The following is a 22,192-nucleotide window of genomic DNA, read 5'->3' on the forward strand; positions in this document are numbered from 1 at the left end:
GGACAGAGCATCGAGTGACATTATACTGAGTGCACTATCCGAAAATTACCTCGAGCAATTAAACAGAGAACCGACTCGTGGAGATAACATCTTGGACCTACTGATAACAAACAGACCCGAACTTTTCGACTCTGTAAGTGCAGAACAGGGAATCAGTGATCATAAGGCCGTTGCAGCATCCCTGAATATGGAAGTTAATAGGAATATAAAAAAAGGGAGGAAGGTTTATCTGTTTAGCAAGAGTAATAGAAGGCAGATTTCAGACTACCTAACAGATCAAAACGAAAATTTCTGTTCCGATACTGACAATGTTGAGTGTTTATGGAAAAAGTTCAAGGCAATCGTAAAATGCGTTTTAGACAGGTACGTGCCGAGTAAAACTGTGAGGGGCCGGAAAAACCCACCGTGGTACAACAACAAAGTTACGAAACTACTGCGAAAGCAAAGAGAGCTTCACTCCAAGTTTAAACGCAGCCAAAACCTCTCAGACAAACAGAAGCTAAACGATGTCAAAGTTAGCGTAAGGAGGGCTATGCGTGAAGTGTTCAGTGAATTCGAAAGTAAAATACTAGGTACCGACTTGACAGAAAATCCTAGGAAGTTCTCGTCTTACGTTAAATCAGTAAGTGGCTCTAAACACATGTCCAGACACTCCGGGATGATGATGGCATTGAAACAGAGGATGACAAGCGTAAAGCTGAAATACTAAACACCTTTTTCCAAAGCTGTTTCACAGAGGAAGACCGCACTGCAGTTCCTTCTCTAAATCCTCGCACCAACGAAAAAATGGCTGACATCGAAATAAGTGTCCAAGGAATAGAAAAGCAACTGGAATCACTCAACAGAGGAAAGTCCACTGGACCTGACGGGATACCAATTCGATTCTACACAGAGTACGCGAAAGAACTTGCCCCCCTTCTAACAGCCGTGTACCGCAAGTCTCTAGAGGAACAGAAGGTTCCAAATGATTGGAAAAAAGCACAGGTAGTCCCAGTCTTCAAGAAGGGTCGTCGAGCAGATGTGCAAAACTATAGACCTATATCTCTGACGTCGATCTGTTGTAGAATTTTAGAACATGTTTTTTGCTCGAGTATCATGTCGTTTTTGGAAACTCAGAATCTACTATGTAGGAATCAACATGGATTCCGTAAACAGCGATCGTGTGAAACCCAACTCGCTTTATTTGTTCATGAGACCCAGAAAATATTAGATACGGGCTCCCAGGTAGATGCTATTTTTCTTGACTTCCGGAAGGCGTTTGATACAGTTCCGCACTGTCGCCTGATAAACAAAGTAAGAGCCTACGGAATATCAGACCAGCTGTGTGGCTGGATTGAAGAGTTTTTAGCAAACAGAACACAGCATGTTGTTATCAACGGAGAGACGTCTACAGACGTTAAAGTAACCTCTGGCGTGCCACAGGGGAGTATTATGGGACCATTGCTTTTCACAATATATATAAATGACCTAGTAGATAGTGTCGGAAGTTCCATGCGGCTTTTCGCGGATGATGCTGTAGTATACAGAGAAGTTGCAGCATTAGAAAATTGTAGCGAAATGCAGGACGATCTGCAGCGGATAGGCACTTGGTGCAGGGAGTGGCAACTGACCCTTAATATAGACAAATGTAATGTATTGCGAATACATAGAAAGAAGGATCCTTTATTGTATGATTATATGATAGCGGAACAAACACTGGTAGCAGTTACTTCTGTAAAATATCTGGGAGTATGCGTGCGGAACGATTTGAAGTGGAATGATCATAAAAAATTAATTGTTGGTAAGGCGGGTACCAGGTTGAGATTCATTGGGAGAGTCCTTAGAAAATGTAGTCCATCAACAAAGGAGGTGGCTTACAAAACACTCGTTCGACCTATACTTGAGTATTGCTCATCAGTGTGGGATCCGTACCAGATCGGGTTGACGGAGGAGATAGAGAAGATCCAAAGAAGAGCGGCGCGGTTCGTCACAGGGTTATTTGGTAACCGTGATAGCGTTACGGAGATGTTTAACAAACTCAAGTGGCAGACTCTGCAAGAGAGGCGCTCTGCATCGCGGTGTAGCTTGCTCCCCAGGTTTCGAGAGGGTGCGTTTCTGGATGAGGTATCGAATATATTGCTTCCCCCTACTTATACCTCCCGAGGAGATCACGAATGTAAAATTAGAGAGATTCGAGCGCGCACGGAGGCTTTCTGGCAGTCGTTCTTCCCGCGAACCATACGCGACTGGAACAGGAAAGGGAGATAATGACAGTGGCACGTAAAGTGCCCTCCGCCACACACCGTTGGGTGGCTTGCGGAGTATAAATGTAGATGTAGATGAATGTAGATGTAGATGTAGTGACTGGCGTATTGTGACGAGACAGTTGCTCGGCTACCACTGACCATACGTTTTCAGTTGGTGAGAGATCTGGAGAATGTGCTGGCCAGGGCAGCAGTCGAACATTTTCTGTATCCAGAAAGGCCCGTACAGGACCTGCAACATGCGGTCGTGTATTATCCTGCTGAAATGTAGGGTTTCGCAGGGATCGAATGAAGGGTAGAGCCACGGGTCGTAACACATCTGAAATGTAACTTCCACTTCTCAAAGTGCCGTCAATGCTAACAAGAGGTGACGAGATGTGTAACCAATGGGACCCCATATCATTACGCCGGGTGATATGGCAGTATGGCGATGACGAATACATGCTTCCAATGTGCGTTCACCGCGATGTCGCCAAACACGGATGCGACCATCATGATGCTGTAAACAGAACCTGGATTCATCCGAAAAAATGACGTTTTGCCATTCGCGCACCCAGGTTGAGTACACCATCGCAGGCGCTCCTCTCCGTGATGCAGCGTCCATGGTAACCGCAGCCATGGTCTACAAGCTGACAGTCTATGCTGCTACAAACGTCGTCGAACTGTTCGTGCAGATAGTTGTTGTCTTGTAAACGTCCCCATCTGTTGACTCAGGGATCGAGACGTGTCTGCACGATCCGTTACAGCCATGCGGATAAGATGCCCGTCATCTCGACTACTAGTGATACGAGACCGTTGGAATCCAGCACTTAGTTCCGTATTACCCGCCTGAACCCACCGATTCTATATTCTAACAGTCATTGGATCTCGACCAACGCGAACAGTAATGTCGCGATACGATTAACCGCAATCGCGATAAGCTACAATCCGACCTTTATCAAAGTCGGAAACGTGATGGCAGGCACTTCTCCTCCGTACGCGCGGCATCACAACAACGTTTCACCAGGCAAAGCCAGTCAACTGCTGTTTGTGTATGAGAAATCGGTTGGAAACTTTCCTCACGTCAGCACGTCGTAGGTGTTGCCAGCGGAGCCAACCTTGCGTGAATGCTCTGAAAAGCTAATCATTTGCATATCACAGCATCTTCTTCCTGTCGGTTAAATTTCGCGTCTGTAGCACTTCATCTTCGTGGTGTAGCAATTTTAATGGCCACTAGTGTACGTACCTTAGGACACATGCAGGTTACAACATCAAGGCAAACAGTGGTTATATTAATAGTTGCCTATAACACGCAGGCCTTACAAAATTGTCGTAAGTAACACATAGGCGTCCAAGAGAGATGACATTATAGATGTTAAGTGTCTCCATGACATAGAAGCGCAAGCTATTTACTACCGCAACTCCGGCTTTGTTCTTACACTACTGGCCGCGTCGCGAGATGGCGCTAGCAGAAGAGGCGCCAATGAATGTCACCGCCCGCGCCATAACGGGCTCTGCGTGTGTGGTAACACTACGTCATTAGGGTTTGCACATAATTCTAGAGATTAGTTTATCACGTAAACAGATACAAAACTTATGAAAACAGCAGAGCTACACAACTGCACATCTGCCTGCTCACATATACGACGTATCGAAAAGCAAATGCAAATTTCATGAGAACTGCGGAATTACAAAAATGTACGTCTGTCTGGTCCTACAAAGATACGATCATAGATAGGTATTTTATGGGATCGGCAGGGCTACACACAGCACATCAGTCTGGTGATATATAAAATCTACCGACAGTATATACAACTTTTAAGGACATTACAGGGTTACACAGTCCATACCCGTCTGGTCATATATAAAAATACCAATACAACACACCCTGCGTATGTTGGCAGATTTATCCGGTCATTTAAAATGCATATCTGCCTGGTTACATATAAAACATACCGAAAAGAAATGCAAATTTTCTGGGACTGCCGAGTTACACAAGCGCATATCTATCTGGTCATGTATAAAACCTACAACAAGTCGTATATCAATTTAAGAACACTGTATTGTTACACAAATGCATATCCGTCTGCTCTTATATTAAAAACTTACGAAAGTTTTGTAAGATCTGCGTGTTATAGGCAACTATTAATGACACCATTGTTTGCCTTGATGTTGTAGCCTGTATGTGTCCTAAGGTTTGTTGTTGTGGTCTTCAGTCCAGAGACTGGTTTGATGCATCTCTCCATGCTAATCTATCTTGTTGAAACTACTTCATCTCCCAGTACCTACTGCAACCTACATCCTTCTGAATCTGTTTAGTTTATTCATCTCTTGATCTCCTTCTACGATTTTTACCCTCTGTGCTGCCCTCCAATACTAAATTGGTGATCCCTTTATGCCTCAGAATATGTCCTATCAACCGATCCCTTCTTCTAGCCAAGTTGTGCCACAAATTTCTCTTCTCCGCAATTCTATTCAATACCTCCTCATTAGTTATGTGATCTACCCATCTAATCTTAAGCATCCTTCTGTAACACCACATTTCGAAAGCTTCTATTCTCTTTTCATCTAAACTACTTATCGTCCACGTTTCACTTCCTAAATTTATATGTATACGTGTTATATAAGTGCAATCCAAGCTCACTTTTATAGTGTTTTCTGTCCTCCCGATCCGATGATGGCGGCTTTAGTTTCGCCGAAACCGGTAATCACGGAATAAAAAGAATTCCTGCGATATTGGCTACCAGTTTATTGCTTTACATGCATCTAGATCACTCGCACATGAGCACAATGTGCTCCCTCCAAAACTAAGTTTATCGTGCGGTATCTCTCCCTGTGATTATAGTAAGGCGAGCTAATACCCTGTAAGAGAACTGAAAGACCCTTCGCTAGATCTTCATCATGTACAGTCTCTTCAGCAGGTGTTAACCGAATTATAATTATTTTTTTCTTGAGACGTTTTAATCTCATCTTTACCTACAATAATGATGGAAGCTCAAGAAATGAATTAAAATTTGGGCCATGTCCAGGACGAACCCAATCTTCCGGTTTGTGTTAGGAAGGGCACTGGACTAAGGTATTCGATGCAACTCTGTTAGCTGTAATGCTGTGGAGGTGTAATGACTAGCATACCTGCCTAGTAAGCAAGGAGACCTAGGTTCAGTTTTTGGCTATGGCACAAATTTTATTTCACTTCTTCAGCTTCCATCATTAACCAAAACGTGTTGTGTCTATTGGCCTCCAGGGCTCCTTAATTAAAAATTAAAAGTGGTGAAGTTCCATCCCCTACACCTAAGGGCTTCTTTCTCCATACCCACAGTGTATAGGTGTTCTTGAAATCCCAATTGTCAATCATTAAACATACCGTGAGAGTAATATGCTTCCTGTTCAAGCCCACGATTGCAGGACTTCTCTTTAAACACGGTTTCGACATCATTGTCTTGGCATGTTCTTGTTTTGATCCAGATACGTATGAGGACGAGCTAAAAAGTAATTCTCCCGGATTTTGTATGGGCAGCTATTATAAGTTTTCAGATAAAGTGAACTTTATGAACAATTTACGTGTTTACATGAAGATGGCATCTGTTCTTTCGCACAGATACCATCTTCGTATAGTTAAGGCTAACCGGCCATTGACCTCCTTCTTCATTGCTGGATGCACAAGCATTGCCCGAACTCTTACGGGACTCGGTAAGATTTTCTGCCGCGAGTAATAAGTGTAGTGGGCAAGGGCACTACGAATGTAGTGTGTGTACATTGAGTTGGGAATGTGAGTCTCACGGGGAGCGTGCAAGGGATAAACCACTGTAGTCGCACTATCCTGTGTACCCTCGGTGGCTCAGATGGATAGAGCGTCTGCCATGTTAGCAGATCCCGGGTTCGATTCCCGGCGGGGTCAGGGATTTTCTCTGCCTCGTGATGACTGTGTGTTGTGTGCTGTCCTTAGGTTAGTTAGGTTTAAGTAGTTCTAAGTTCTAGGGGACTGATGACCATAGATGTTAAGTCCCTTAGTGCTCAGAGCCATTTGAACCAAGCCATGTAAGCAGAAGGTCCCGGGTTCGAGTCCCGGTCAGGGCACACATTTTCAACTGTTCCCGTTGATGTATATCAACGCCTGTCGACAGCTTAAGGTCTTGACTTAATTATCATTATATCTACGTGTTTATTCTTCATGTTTACTTATTTGCATTCCTCTGGCGCTAGAGGGCTCCTAACTGTAGCGTGTAATATGGCGGTGCATAACGTAGCTATGTCGGTGCGTGAGAAACGGAGTGTTGTAATCGGGTTCGGATTCAAACGGTTCGTCCACACACGGAGCACCCTCTCCCACAGCATGACAATGCTAGACATTGCTTGAGAGCTGCAACATCTGAAACAATCCGACTTCTTGGGTCCGCTCTCATCGATTGTCCTCAAGACAGTTTCGATTTAACCCCATCTGATTGTGATCTGTTACCAAAACTTAAAACACACTTTCGAGTACTTAATTTTGATAGTGATGAAGCTAAGCAATCAGAGGTGAGATTCTGGCTCAGAGAGTCTACAGTGGCTATATCAATAGACTGATCTCTCGTTGGGAGAAATGTGTTCGTCACCAGGTTCAAAATGTTTCAAACGGCTCTGAGCACTATGGGACTTAACAGCTGAGGTCATCAGTGTCCTAGACGTAGGACTACTTAAACCTAACTAATCTAAGGACATCACACACATCCATGCCCGAGGCAGGATTCGAACCTGAGACCGTAGCAGCAGCGCGGTTCCGGACTGTAGCGTCTAGAACCGCTCGGCCACAAAGTGAGCCAAATGAAAAACTTAAATATTTTTTTAAATATTATTTATTCTGCCGAAGTGGTATAAAGCTGCATCGCTTTTCAGCATAATCTTACCCACGCTAAATGCAAGTCCTCCAGTGCTTAAAAAGTGCATAAATTCCTTTAGAAAAAATAGTATTTCGGTAGTCCGCGCAACCACTCATGCACCGCGTGCCGTACCCGTTCATCAGAACGGAACTTCTTTCCTCCCATTGCGTCTTTGAGTGGTCCAACCATATGGAAATCACTTAGGGCAAGGTATGGTGAGTATGGTGGTTGAGGAAGACACTCAAAAGGTAGGTCTGTGATTGTTGCAAGTTTTGTACAGGCAGTGTTGGGGCTTGCAATGTCATGTTACAAAATTATACCTGCTGACAGTAATCCACGTCGCTTTGATTTCATTACAGGCCGCAGGTGAATTTTTAGGAGATCTGTGTATGATGCACTGGTGACAGTGGTCCCTCTAGGCATGTAGTGTGCCAAAATGACGCCTTTTTCGTCCCAAAAGAGAGTCGTCATAACCCTCCCTGCTGACGGTTCTGTTCGAAACTTCTTTGGTTTTGGTGAATACTCGCTCTCTTCGTTTCCGTTTGGTGGAAGTGAACCCAGGTTTCGTCCCCAGTAACGATTCTTGCAGGGAAGCCATCAGCTTCTCGTTCAAAGCGCCGAAGAAGTTCTTCAGAAGCATCAACACGTCGTTCTCTCATTTCAGGAATCAGCTGCCGTGGCACCCATCTTGCAAACACTTTGTGAAACTGGGGCACATCATGCACATTGTGGTGTGCTGACCCATGACTAATCTGTAAACATGCTGCAATGACATTCAGTGTCACTCGTCGGTTTTCCTTCACTATGGCTTCAACTGCTGCAATGTTCTGTGGAATCACAACTCGTTGTGCCTGACCTGGACGAGGAGCATCTTCCACTGAAGTCACACCATTTGCGAACTTCCTACTCCATTCGTAGACTTGCTGCTGTGTCAACCATGCGTCACCCTACTGAACCTTCATTCTTCGATGAATTTCAATAGGTTTCACACCTTCACTACGCAAAAACCTAATAACAGAACGCTGTTCTTCCCTGGTGCAAGTCGCAAGTTGGCCGACCATCTTTATACTGATACTTCGGCGGTATGTGTGCATCTGCACTGTGCTGCCACCTACAGGACATTTTGCACGCTGTTAATAGCACGCTTACCAACTTCAGGATAACGGCGCAAAATTTCGATTTGTTATTACAAATTTAAGGTTTTTATTTGACTGACTCTCAATGTACATCCATTCTTATAATATGTATGGATTAATAGCGTGTCATAAAGAGGAACTTTTTACGGCTGGGGGTCTGACTCAACCAATTTGTATGGTTCGTACGTTACTGACAGGGTTCTTCGATTTTTTGTTGTTGGACCTACTAAAGAACTGTACAGTTACAGAGTGCTGCTGATAAGCAGTACATACAGTAAAAGTTGGGAGTGCCAGATGCAGTGACAAAAGATCGAAATGCCATCATGTGAACCATGTTAGCGTGCCGGCGAATCACCCATGACACGCTGATCTGGACAAAACACAGCTCAATCTCGTGCATGCAAGAGGGAGAAGAGACGGTTGCGACAACGCTGTTGCTTCCAGTAACACGTCACATGGTGCGTCGTTTTTCACGGTTGGATGCTCGCAGTCGCTGATGCTCGCCGTGTCGAGCACAACGTCTGCGATTTGACAGCTGTGGTCCGCAGCCATCTGCCGCGTTTGTAACCCCAGCTGCTGCGCCTGCACGCCCTCGCGACAAGTGGACAGATAGCAGCCTTTTGTGTCCGTGTGTGGCGTCGGCGCACCGAGCTGCTAATCTACTCCACCCGCCACGGGGCACAGCCGCCAAAGCAACGCACACACCCACCTAGCTGTAACAGCGAACCAGAATTTAATCCGAGATAAGGCATTTTCCATTTGCCCGGAAAGCCTCCATACGCTCGCCTTTGAAGGGTATCGAGCACGTGCTACGTGCTGAATTCCAGCACGAAGTCTTGACGCTGGCAATAACGAGAGGAAGGCACGAGACTGCAGACTGCGAGGCAGCTAGAGGTTGTTAGTCACCCCAGTCTGATGCTATTTCTTCCCCGTAGAACATGGGCTACCATCTTCAGTTACGACCGAATTTTGTGTATAGAGTGTTGAAGCAATTGCCGACTGCAAGAAATGAATGATTTCATTTCTCTCATCAAAATGGATAAATCACTGCCGATCATTTCCCTACGTTGGGTATAAAGGCCGTACCTCACACGAGGAATTCGGCATCAGCAATTAGCTTTCCTTAGTGGCAGTGGTTTTATTCATCGTTCGATCAGTTTTAAAATATTATTGGACATGTCGTGATATCTAATTTAAAGAACAACGAAAGTACTACAATTCATATTCTGATATAATTATTGACACACATACATCTAATACGACAAGGATGAACGGTGTTACGCGTTCAGTCGTTTCTGAAACGGTCCCTCAACATACCACGCGTGTTTTTTAAGTAAGTACCGTTTTGCCACACCGCGGCCGCAGCGCTGCGGTCGGCGTCCTGCGCGTGCGCACTGGGTACCTGCATCTGTTGTCTACGCACTGGCGCCATTACAGTCTGATTCTTCTTGTTTACGTTGTGTGCTGAGTGTTTAAGATGCCTCCGATAATCCTGAGTCCCGCCGACTGTGAAGTACAGGCTGTTATAAGATTTCTTAGTGCCAGAGACCTAAAAGCGATCGTTATTCATCGTGAGATCTGTGCAGTTTACGGAGAAAACGTTAAGAGTGATGGAATGGTAAACAAGTGGGTGAGAGCATTTAAAGATGGCCGCACAAATGTGCATGATGAACTGCAGAGTGGGCGTCCTTCGGCCGTTAATGTAAGTTTGGTGCAGGAAGTGAACAATAAGGTGAGAGAAAACAGACGGTTTACGATTTCCCCCTTGCAGGATGACTTTCCTAACGTTTTTCGTAGTGTTTTGTATGGCATTGTGGCCGAGCACTTGAATTACCGAAAATTTTGCGCACTTTGGGTACTGAAAATGTTGACGGATGTACACAAAACCAAACATTTAGACAGTGCATTGACTTCCTTGATCGGTACCACAACGACGGTGATGATTTATTAAGCCAAATTTTTAAATCATGGGTGGCCTACGTCACACCAGAATCAAAGAAACAGTCCATGGAATGGCGGCATTCAGATTCACCCAGAAAAGTGAAGTTTAAGCAATCAATTTCTGCCCAGAAAATCATGTGCGCAGTATTTTGGGACAGAAAAGGAGTATTGCTTGTGGAATTTCTGCCTCGTAATGAGACAATCAATGCAGCAGCTTACTGTAAGACACTGCACAATCTGCGCTGTTTAATTCAGAACAAAAGACGTGGCAAGTTACGGAAGGGCATAGTTTTGCTGCAAGAAAATGCCCGTCCGCATGTGGCGCATCAAACCGAAGATCTCATGACATCTTTTCGATGGGAAACTCCAGATCATCCTCCGTACAGCCCCGATCTTGCGACCAGTGATTACCATCTGTTCCTGCACTTGAAGAAACACCTGGGTGGTCAGCGTCTTCAAGACAATGACGAATTCAAAACAGTGGTGATGCAGTGGTTAACAAGTCAGGCGGCAGACTTCTATGAGGAGGGTATTCAAAAACTGGCACAACGTTATGACTAGTGCCTCAATATTGACGGAAATTATGTAGAAAAGTAGGTAAAGGTACAGGTTTTCATGTAAAAATAAAATTATTGAGATATCTTAGCACGTCTTTTTTTAAATTTCAAAACGGTACTTACTTAAAAAATACGCCTCGTATTTCAGAATGTTTTACGCTCATTTTTCTTGAACAGATAGCCGATTACTGACGGTGCATATAATAATTGCAATCGAGATTCAGTACCTCCAGTGACTGTTCCTTTATTGCATTGTGCTCATTTGTTTTTCTTTTTCTTAGCTCGGTGGAGGGACTGATCACGTGGGAGCCTACGAGCTGATTAGCGATGGAGAACTACCCTTTTAAGAAGAGCAGGCCACCATAAAAATGTTCCAAGCCGAGGTGAGGTCGCAGCCGCAGGTAGACGAACATGTATTCACTACCCTACCTTGACGCTCTCCTACCATGATTTCGGCGGCCGCCTTCTGTCGAAAAAACATATTATTATTCGCAGAAGGCTTTTAGCAAGATAAGAGATCTGTAGTCAAGTGTCACTTAACCCTCGAAACAATGTTCGGCTTAAACTTTCAGAACCATGCGTTCTGCTTGTTTCTTAATGTATATTTTCGTAGAGGTCTCAGTTTCTCGCCCTTGCCTACGTCTCAGGCTTCTTATACGTTCTTTTAAGTATTGTGCCACGTGGTTGGAGAGATTTTCTGCCCTCCTTCACGCCTCGGAACGTTATTGGTTAAAAATAGTAAAAATCCGCGAGACTAGGATATTGTTAGAATCCTTACTTAAATTTTATTGGACGAAAGTCGCAGTTACCATCATTATTGGCAGGCGAGTACCTGCTCTGGCGAAAAAGTTGCCATGTTACAGAGCGTCCATTAAAAGAACGGTACACGCTAGCTTATATGGTAGGAGATGTTGTATTGAAGAGTTGTCGTTCGGCGATCGATGAGGCGAACCTTGTGGTCACACAGAAAGATGTTGCCTGCAGGAGAGCTTCTGTAAAGTTTGGAAGGTAGGAGACGAGGTACTGGCAGAAGTAAAGCTGTGAGTACCGGGCGTGAGTCGTGCTTCGGTAGCTCAGTTGGTAGAGCACTTGCCCGCGAAAGGCAAAGGTCCCGAGTTCGAGTCTCGGTCGGGCACACAGTTTTAATCTGCCAGGAAGTTTCACATACAGGAATTGCCACCCCCTAATACTGACCACTCACCTACAGGATGCACACCACGGAACGACAACAAAGGAGGGCAGCCCATTGGCGGGCACCCCTCTGAGCCCGAATAGTGGACTAACGCCCTTGGAGTTCTCAGTGACATGACACGAGCATGACAACGACAACGAACCAAGCATATAAGATGGGCACAGTGAACATTAACACCGCACGTTCGCTTGCAAAGATGCAACTTCTCCGGGACATGATTTACGCCACTGACGTTGATATTCTGCTGATGCAGGAAACCTGCAATGCTGCTTTTCCCGACGTGCACGGATACATCACTTACCTAGCGCCGACTCCAGATGGAGGACGTGGCACAGCGGTACTAGTCCGGGAAGGGATTCCGATGTGTGACCTCGATTACCTTCCTTCGGCTCGGGGTTTGGCTATGACCGTGAACGGCATTCGTATCGTCAACATCTATGCCCCCTCCGGATCTGACAATCGACAGGCGCGTGCACGATTCTACTCGGAGGAGATTGCCCCCCTATTCCATGGGAGGTATGACCACATCTTGGTAGGGGGGGATTTTAACTGTGTACTCACCCCGAAGGACCAAACTCCTAATTTCAGCTCATGCCACGCATTGAACACGATCTGCCGGGACATGGCCCTTATGGACACGTGGGAAAAGATCCATGGGCAGCGAGAGGGCTACACGTACTTTACTAGCCACTCGGCGAGCAGGCTGGATCGGATTTATGTTTCTGACGGATTAAGAGATCACGTGTTGGCTGCTGAACGTTGGCCCACAGCTTTTACGGATCACCTTGCATATTTATGCACGTTAACCCTCCCACGGCAGAGGGTCTGGCGGAGTCGTAGTTCCTGGAAACTCAATTCATCCTTATTGGTGGATCTCGAATGTCGGCAGCGGATCGAAGAAACATGGCAGACTTGCACTCGCCGTTTGCCGCTGCACCGTACGGTTCTTTCGTGGTGGCTGCAGTGTGCAAAACCGGCGATACGAAGAACTCTCATCACGTACGGCAAGGAAAAAGCGAAATGGCTCCGAGATACACTTGATTATTTCTACATGGTGTTCCGCGACCTGTCCTCCATGGCCCCATCGCTCGAGCGTCAAGCGGAAGTCCATCGCATTCAGGCCTGTATTTTATCGATCACGAGACGTCGACTGGAGGGACTTTCGATCCGTGCTCGGTGCTTGGACAACGTCGATGGAGAACGTATTGGCATGCATCATGTGTCCAAGGGACATGCGCGTAATCGCCGATCCCTAATCACAGTCCTCCATGGTCGGCCCTTGACGTCACAACAGGACATTGCTGCTGAGTTTCTGGAGCATTATCGCCTCCTTTTCTCTGGGACGCCGACGGACAATCGGACAGGAGAAGAAATTTTGCGACAGATGCAAACGGAGGTGAATGGTCCGGATGCAGAGGCGCTATTGGAACCCCTAACGGAAGATGACATCCGGGGCGCACTCGCGAAGGGTGCGGTGCATAAATCCCCTGGGTCAGATGGGTTGACACTCGAATTTTACCGCGCATTTGCGGATTTAATGATGTCCCAGTTGGTATTGATGTATAATGAGTTATTGAGCCCTGACACGGACGTTCCGTCTCAGTTCATGGCGGGACTGCTCATACCAATACCGAAATCGACAGCGAGTGTCAGCGCCCATCAATTTAGACCGCTCACGATGCTCAATACTGTTTATAAGATCTTTGCGCGAATGTTGGCGGTAAGGCTCAAGACTGTAATATCCAAGACAATACCACCAGACCAGGCTTGTCTAGGGGTTCGGAGCAACATACATTCTATCCTCGGCGAATACCGTGACGTAATTTCCCTGACGGAAGCTTGTCGCATGCGAGCGGCGTTCGTATCGGTGGACTTTGATAGTGCCTTTGACAGGATCAACCATGATTTCCTTGACTCGACCATGCGACGCATGGCGATACCACAGGATTTTATTACCGTCCTCATGCGCCTCATTCGCGGCGCTTCTTCGACGGTTAGAGTCAATGGCAGGGAGGTAGGACCGATTCCTGTTTGCAGTTCAGTTAGGCAAGGATGTACCTTGTCGATGATACTGTTTACAATAGCGCTCGAACCATTGATGCAGACTCTTAGACGGACTCTTAACAGGCGTCCGACTCCGTGCGAGCTCCTTCACGTGTCGTGCATATGCCGACGACTTGATGATACTCGTCCGGTCGGAGAACGAAGTAAATCAGGTGGTTACCCTTCTTACTACGTACGGAGTAGCTGCGGGAAGCAGGGTCAACATGAATAAAACCAAGATCATGCAGATCGGTCGAGGGCTGGACGATCTGCACAGTCCGTTTACGACGGTGGACGTCTTGCGATGCTTAGGTGTATTGTTCACCCGATCTCTACGGCAATCAGCGGCGGCGAGCTATCGACGTCTCCTCCAGAACGTCCGACTGCACATACGCAACAATTCACTCCGAACGCACGACCTGCTCCAAAGGGTGGACTACACTAATGGTCACCTGGCCTCGCGACTGCCGCACCTCCAGGTACTGCCAATGCCACATGGTATTGCTGACAGATTAATGGCGGCCTTTGGATACTATGTCAGCCAAGGAATGTTGTTTAAGGTCAAATACAAGACTTTAACTCTCCCACACCATGCTGGAGGACTTAACCTCACGGATGTGCGGAACAAGGCTCTAGCTCTATACTTGCGAGCGACGCTACGCACTTGGAACCAACGGCAACACGCCATCACGTTGGCCATCCTGGGTGTGCTTCTTCCCACATCCTTTGAACCACCGGTGGCGGTAGGCACAATCTCGCCCTCTTTTTCTCACGTCGCGCGATTTTTTGTTGATTTTAGTTATGTTCCGTTACAGATACCTTCTACAAGACTCCCCACTACCCGTGAGATATATCGATACTTGCGGCGTCATCATGGCAGCAATGTTGTCGAACTTAAATACCCAACACGAAACTGGCGACAGATTTGGCGAGCTGTCCATACACCTCTCCTCACCACAGAAGCGCGATCGTCATGGTATACACTAATCAACCGCAAGACAGTCAACCGCCAACGATTGTACGACATTCGCATGGTAGATTCCCCGCTCCGCCTTATATGTGGCATGCAGGACACCGACGAACATTCTCTGCAGTGCGGTGAGGCAACGGATGTTTGGCGGCCCTCCTCAGACGCACCGACGAATCAACGATCACGACGGACGCTTTATTTTTCCCTGACGCTGTATTTTTCCCCTCACAAAGAACTTCGGCAATCCGATGGATTGGTGGACACGCATCGCACTACGTGCTCTCGCGGACAATGATATCGGGCATGGACTATTGGCATTATCTACTAGAACAACACGAAATCATCCGACGCCAATCTAAATATAAAACGAATTTTGCGAACTTTCTAGGCAGCATGTTTCATAACCCCCCGAAGCGGTGGGGAGTCCCAGGTTTACGTTGTTTCGAGGGATAGGAGGTACTCCCAGTGAAGTGACGAGGATGTCACTTCAGTCCTATATTTCTTTTCCTTCTTTTTTATATATGATTTTTCTTTTGGGACATTAAAAAAAAGTCGGACAGAGCGTCTGCAAAAAGAAAAAAAAAAAGGTTAGCGTGAGTAACTACACAACGAGAGGTCGTTGGTTCAAGTCTTCCCTCTACTGAAAATTTTACTTTCTTTATTTTCGCAAAGTTATGATCTGTCCGTTCGTTCATTGACGTCTCTGTTCACTGCAATAAGTTTAGTGTCTGTGTTTTGCGACCGCACCGCAAAACCGTGCGATTAGTAGACGAAAGGGGAACCGAAAACATTTGATCGCAAGGTCATACGTCAACCGATTCCTCCACAGGAAAACACGTCTGATATATTCTATACGACACTGGTGACGGCATGTGCGTCACGTGACAGGAATATGTTGTCGACCCACCTAACTTATACACTTCGCGAATGGGTAAAAAGATTCTTCTACCTTTCCCGATTTAGGTTTTCTTGTGGATGTGATAATCACTCCCAAAAAAGTGATGAAAACATAAGTGTTTGTCATGTAAACCGAAAATAAAAAATTAAAATTTTCGCTCGAGGGAAGGCTTGAACCAAGAACCTCTCGTTCCGCAGCTGCTCACGCTAACCGCGGGACGACGGCGCTCCTTAGCTCATACTTTCCTTAATATTGCCTATCTTGCACATGGACTACTCAGTTTGTATATTTTGCTTATTTTTTCGTATTTCCACATAACTTCTTCCTGTTTTCTCGATTTATCTGTGTTCAGTTTTTCAAGGCCTATCCACTGTGCCAACTTATAACTAAATCTGAGGGGGGTGCGATGGGGAGGTTCCCTTGTAAGTAACCTTCACTGTATAAACTGCACTGCTTGTAGGGTAGGTCTTACTGTTATTTGAACACATTTCTTATACTCATCTCTTTAATCTCCGTGGACAGTTTTTCATACAGTTTTATTTCGTGTTGAAAATGCTATTTTGTGTTTTATGTTTATTCTTTCTTGGTAAGTTCACTCTTGCTTTTGTTCCATGACTATGGAAAGAGCTGTTGGTTCAGTTATTATCAGAGTCATTTTTGATATGCATAACTGTTGGGTAAATTTACTCATTTGGTGAAGATAAAATCCCTGCGTTTTCCAGAGCCTTTTACCGTGGCCTCAGGTACAATTTATGGTTATCATTCTTAGGAAATTTTCCCGTAATTCGAAAGGTCTGTTCATATTTTGTGCATTTGGTTCCCAGAAAAACACTTCAATAGCTAAGAATTGAGCGTACTTACGAACAGTATGTAACTAAAAGACACCGGCTGTTACACACTAATGACTGGACTCTAAGGACGTGCTACCTGGCATAGCTGCGCTCTGCTCACATGCTTTCGCTGGTTTAAAAGCTCCAGATGATGAGTATTAACAAGAATTATATAACCACACACGTTTTATGGGATTTTTTGACTCCATTATATCAAATTATGTCGTTCCATTACGAATCTATACTCTCTTCAGTATCTAAACTGATAAACAAGTTAAAAATAGTACAACAATATTGTATGCGATTCTACCTACAACCATTTACCGGAAACCTCCTATCGATATATTAAACAATTCACGATACAAAATGATTGTAAGTATTGGGTTTATCGACGTATATAAGATCTCTACTGGAACCGACACTGATTTTCGAGCCGCGCTGGTTAGCCGTGCGGTCTGAGGCGCCTTGTCACGGTCCGTGCGGCTCTCCTCGTCGGAGGTTCGAGTTCTCCCTCTGGCATGGGTGTGTGTGTTGTTGAGCCATGTAGCTCAGGTGTCTAAATATATACCAACAATATGTTACTTTTCATTAATTACAGCTTAAATTTCTTGAAATTAGCGAGTCGTGCATCATTAAGGCATGCTCAACATTTTGGGCGAAGTTGCGGCTGGGGCTCGTAATACAGATATTAATTTTTTCCATGTGGATTAATGAATTTGTTAATGGTATTTTCACTTGAGGAAACCTCCATAAATAACTTCTACATTACGTACAAATATTGCAATTATGAAGGGGAGACACTACTGGAAAGCACTTTATGAACTCAAAATTTTGGGAAAGACACTACAGTACTTCAAATCGGGAGTAATTAGTAATATTCTTTCAGGCACTTATCTTACGAAAGATTTTAGGAACGCTTTAATCTCTGTGTGAAGTGTTCTGACCTGGAGAACCATTACACGTTTTGGAGACTGACATTACTACAGAATCATTGTGGTATACTCTTTGGAAAAATGTGGTCACTGTCGTATAATGTTTGAGAGAATTATAGAATTATCTTTCCGTTTTTCTAAAGTGTACTTAACGAAAATTACACCTGCGTGGATGTTATTCAGTTGCATTTTTAGTATTCGTTTCCTTTATTTTGCCGATATCTATTATGCGTGATGGTTGAGAATGATCTTTCTGTTTTGTTTCTTAAAGGTATTAACTGTAACACTATATGGTTGAGCTTTTGTTAACATTCCAAGAAGAACGGCTAAAAAAACTTACGCCGTGGAAAAGAAGAGGAAGATTTTCAAAGTATTTCACTCGCGGCCTTAAATTTTCCAGTTATTTCGGCTACAATAGTTAAATATGATATGGCGCAAACGTCACAGGTACACTGAAGAATCACTTCATAATGTTAGATTCAAGACATGTTTTGCGTATAATAAATAACTTATTCTCAAAATGTTACAATTCTTAAAAACAAGAAGAAATCATTTTCTTGCTCTTCAGCTTAGAGCGGGGCTCACCGACCTGATTTGCAGACTTCATTAAATTGCTTGTCTGCTACAGGCGTTCTGGAATAAATCTTGTCACTTACAGACTTGTTTTCAGCTGCGAACAGTTACTTGTGAGGAATGTTAAGAGAAAAGAATACAAGGACATAGTTTTACTCTGTTTCCACGGTTTAAAATTCCATGTCAAATTCGTGTTATCCCTTAAGTGCTTAACTGAGTAGAGAGAAGCAGCTGTTATCGTTGATACTGTGCCACTCATAAAATCTCTTATAAGTATGAATCGAAATTCAGCATCCAGCAGCTTTCGAAACTTTATATGTCAGTTAATGAAACGAGCAGACAGTGTTTTAAAATACGCTTCACTTATATCAACAGTCCATTGCCCCACGTTACTAACAGCACTGCAAATGCGCCTTACTCGTCTCTTTACTACATTTTTTAATACTGATAGATGCCAAATTTTGATATAACAGTCCTATCTATGAAGATACTGTTGTACTTCAAAACAGTTTCATCATGATTAGCTTGGAAGCGTTTAAGTTTGATGCACAATATTTGAATCATTGCTAGACAGAATGAGGGACACTTTTGTGTAAGACATTAATCATGATGAGATCATAAACAGTACGTTATCGGCACTGGGTGAACAGAGTGCTGAATGTCACCCGAACTGACATTTCACAATTTAGTAGAAAATTACAGGAGGGAGAAAGATGTTTAGTTGAAGTAATAAGCAACTGACTCCGTGATGAAATCTGATACCAGCATCATTATTTTCCGAAAATGGCCTGAAGACGTCCAGACAGTACAGTACACCTACTTGCTAGTAGATATATCTCTCCGTGCATAGGGTCACACACGCCGCTAGACACAAAGCTATCATGTATGCACGGAGAGTGATGAGATGATTTTTCTTGCAAAAAGCTTCCCGAGGCTGGAAAAGTGTGGTGTGTTTTCTGTCATCAATGTACACGGGAACAGCAGTATTGTCTTTTTTATTACTGAGTCACATTTCACACTTGGTTGAAGATTTCCATCGAGACCTGTTAAACTTTGTAACCACGTCAGCGTTGTGGGAAAGACGTGGAAAGAGACAACAGTATTTCCCTCTGGACCCCTTTTCGTTTTAGGAGAATGTACGCAATGGCATGAGTTTCCCAACGCTGCCGTGCTATCGTGCATGCTGTTGTATGTAGAGATTACGTACTGCAACGGCGTGTCTGCTTTTGTAGTGTTGAACACTGAATTCGGTTAACCTGATAGCAGCTAATGCACATCGAAAGGGTGCAAAAAAGGGCAGCTCGTTGTGTATTATCGCGTAATAGGGGAGAGAGTGTGGCAGATACGATACGCGAGTTGGGATGGAAGTCATTAAAGCAAAGACGTTTTTCGTCGCGGCGAGATCTATTTACGAAATTTCAGTCACCAACTTTCTCTTCCGAACGCGAAACTATTTTGTTGAGCCCAACCTACATAGGTAGGAATGATCATCAAAATAAAATAAGAGAAATCAGAGCTCGAACAGAAAGGTTTAGGTGTTCGTTTTTCCCGCGCGCTGTTCGGGAGTGGAATGGTAGGGAGATAGTATGATTGTGGTTCGACGAACCCTCTGCCAAGCACTTAAATGTGAATTGCAGAGTAATCATGTAGATGTAGAATGCCGGACCGCACTCGGCTCGTCTGGTGGTAGGGCGAAGAGCACTTACAACGTGGGGGGACAGGCGCGGACCGAAGGGAGAAGGGAGGTGGCATGACCAAGCCCCCTCCAACCCCCTCAAAACACATTTCATTCGATATTTTTAAATTCTTACGCATATCTCTATCAGATGCAGAGTGAAGAAAAATTCGCGCATTCTGACTACGCAGCGCCATTCCTCAGGTACTAGCAATTCAAAAATGTATCTCGCAAATTCTCGTCCTGCACTTATTTCGGGCAGTACATAGACGTTAACGATTTGCAGTATGGTGACACTGTAGTCACCACTACAATAACTACCACTGTCATCGTATAGCACAGCACCGTGCTGATCGTGTAGCGGCTAGCGTTTTGGGTTAGCATGCAGGGGGTCGATGATTCGATTGTGGGCTGAGGCGTATTTGTTTTTATTTGAGAAATCGAGTTTGGGCGGTAAGAGTAATAGTTGGTACTAACCGATGACACTAATTAAGGGAGGGAATCTAGTAGATGCAGTGCTGAAAAATAATTCGCGTCCACGACGTGCAAAGCTTCTTTGAAAGGTGACCAACGATAACGTTTGTACTTCCTTTTTTGTGTTAGTAGTATGTAACTGCTAATGTTTTGTAGAACAGCCATTCTAATCGCTATATAACAATTAAGGCGCCAGATATAATACCAAGCTGACTACATTTAGCAAATAAGTACGCCTCAACCCAGTGTAGAGCCGTCGCCCTTCTTGCATGCTAATCCAAAAGCCTCTATACAGCACAATCTTCACACCACCACTGTTTATAGTGACAGAGGTAGTTACCGTACATATGATTGTAGTACTGCGAGAGTGCAAATCATTAACGTCCATTTACTGCCCGAAATATGCGCTGGACGGAATTTTGTGAGAGACATTTGTGTATTGTTAGTATGCGAGGAATCAGAATGCGAAGACCGATTGCGTGAATTTTTCTTTACTCTGTATATCAGATTTGAAGAATGAAGAAATAATTGTAATTCCAATGAAGTCAGGTGCAGGTAAGTGTGAATATTAATTCGGACAACGCAGCGACCGAAGGCCTTCACTTAACGACCTTGGTCAGCGGCATTTGCATAGAGTTGCCAGTGCTAACAGAAAATCAACGCTGCGTGAAATAACCACAAAAAGTAATGTGAGAAGTGTGTCGAACGTATCCGTTAGGACAGTGCGACGAAATTTGGCGTTATTGGGTCATGGCAGTAAACGACCGAGAGCAGTCCGTTTGCTAATTGCACGACATCCCCTGCAGAGCTTCTCCTGCGCTCGTAACCGTATCGATTGGATCCCAGACGACTGGAAAAACCTGTCCTGGACAGATAAGTAGAGATTTCAGTTGGTAATAGCTGATGGTAGGTTTCGAGTGTGGCGGAGACCCCACAAAGTCATGGAACCAAGTTGTCAACAAGGCACTGTGCAAGATGACGGTGGCTCTATAATGCGTGAGCTGTGTTTAAATGGAATGCTCTGTATCCTCTGGTCCAACTGAAACGATAATTGACTGGAAATGTCTATATTCGGTTATCTGCAGACCATTTGTAGCCATTCATGGACTCTATGTTCCCAAAAAACGATGCAATTTTTATGGATGACGATGCGCCATGTCACCGGGCCCCAATTGTTCTCTACTGGTCTGCAGAACATTTTGGACATTTCGAGCGAACGATTTGGCAGCCCAGATCGTCTGACATCAGTCCCATCGAACTTTTACGGGACGTAATCGGTAGGTAAACTCGTGCATCGCCAACACTTCGCAATTATGGACGGCTATAGGGGCAGATCTGTTTGGATTCCGTAGAAATGTTGGGACACGTGAGGCAATACTGACCCTATGACTTATCTTAGAAGAAAGAATAAGGAAAGGCAAAACATACGTTTCCAGCATTTGTAGACTTAGAGAAAGCTTTTGACAATGGCGACTGGAATACTCTCTTTCAAATTCTGAAAGTGACAGGGGTAAAATACAGGGAGCGAAAGGCTATTTACAATTCGTACAGAAACCAGATGGCAGTTATAAGAGTCGAGGGACATGAAAGGGAAGCAGTGGTTGGGAAGGGAGTGAGACAGGGTTGTAGCCTCTCCCCGATGCTATTCAATCTGTATATTGATCAAGCAGTAAAGGAAACAAAAGAAAAGTTCGGAGTAGGTATTAAAATCCATGGAGAAGAAATAAAAACTTTGAGGTTCGCTGATGACATTGTAATTCTGTCAGAGACAGCAAAGGACTTGGAAGAGCAGTTGAACGGAATGGACAGTGTCTCGAAAGAAGAGTATGAGATGAACATCAACAAAAGCAAAACGAGGATAATGGAATGTAGTCTAATTAAGCCGGGTGA

Source organism: Schistocerca cancellata, chromosome 3 (assembly GCF_023864275.1).
Source record: "Schistocerca cancellata isolate TAMUIC-IGC-003103 chromosome 3, iqSchCanc2.1, whole genome shotgun sequence".
Taxonomy (NCBI): Eukaryota; Metazoa; Arthropoda; class Insecta; order Orthoptera; family Acrididae; genus Schistocerca; species Schistocerca cancellata.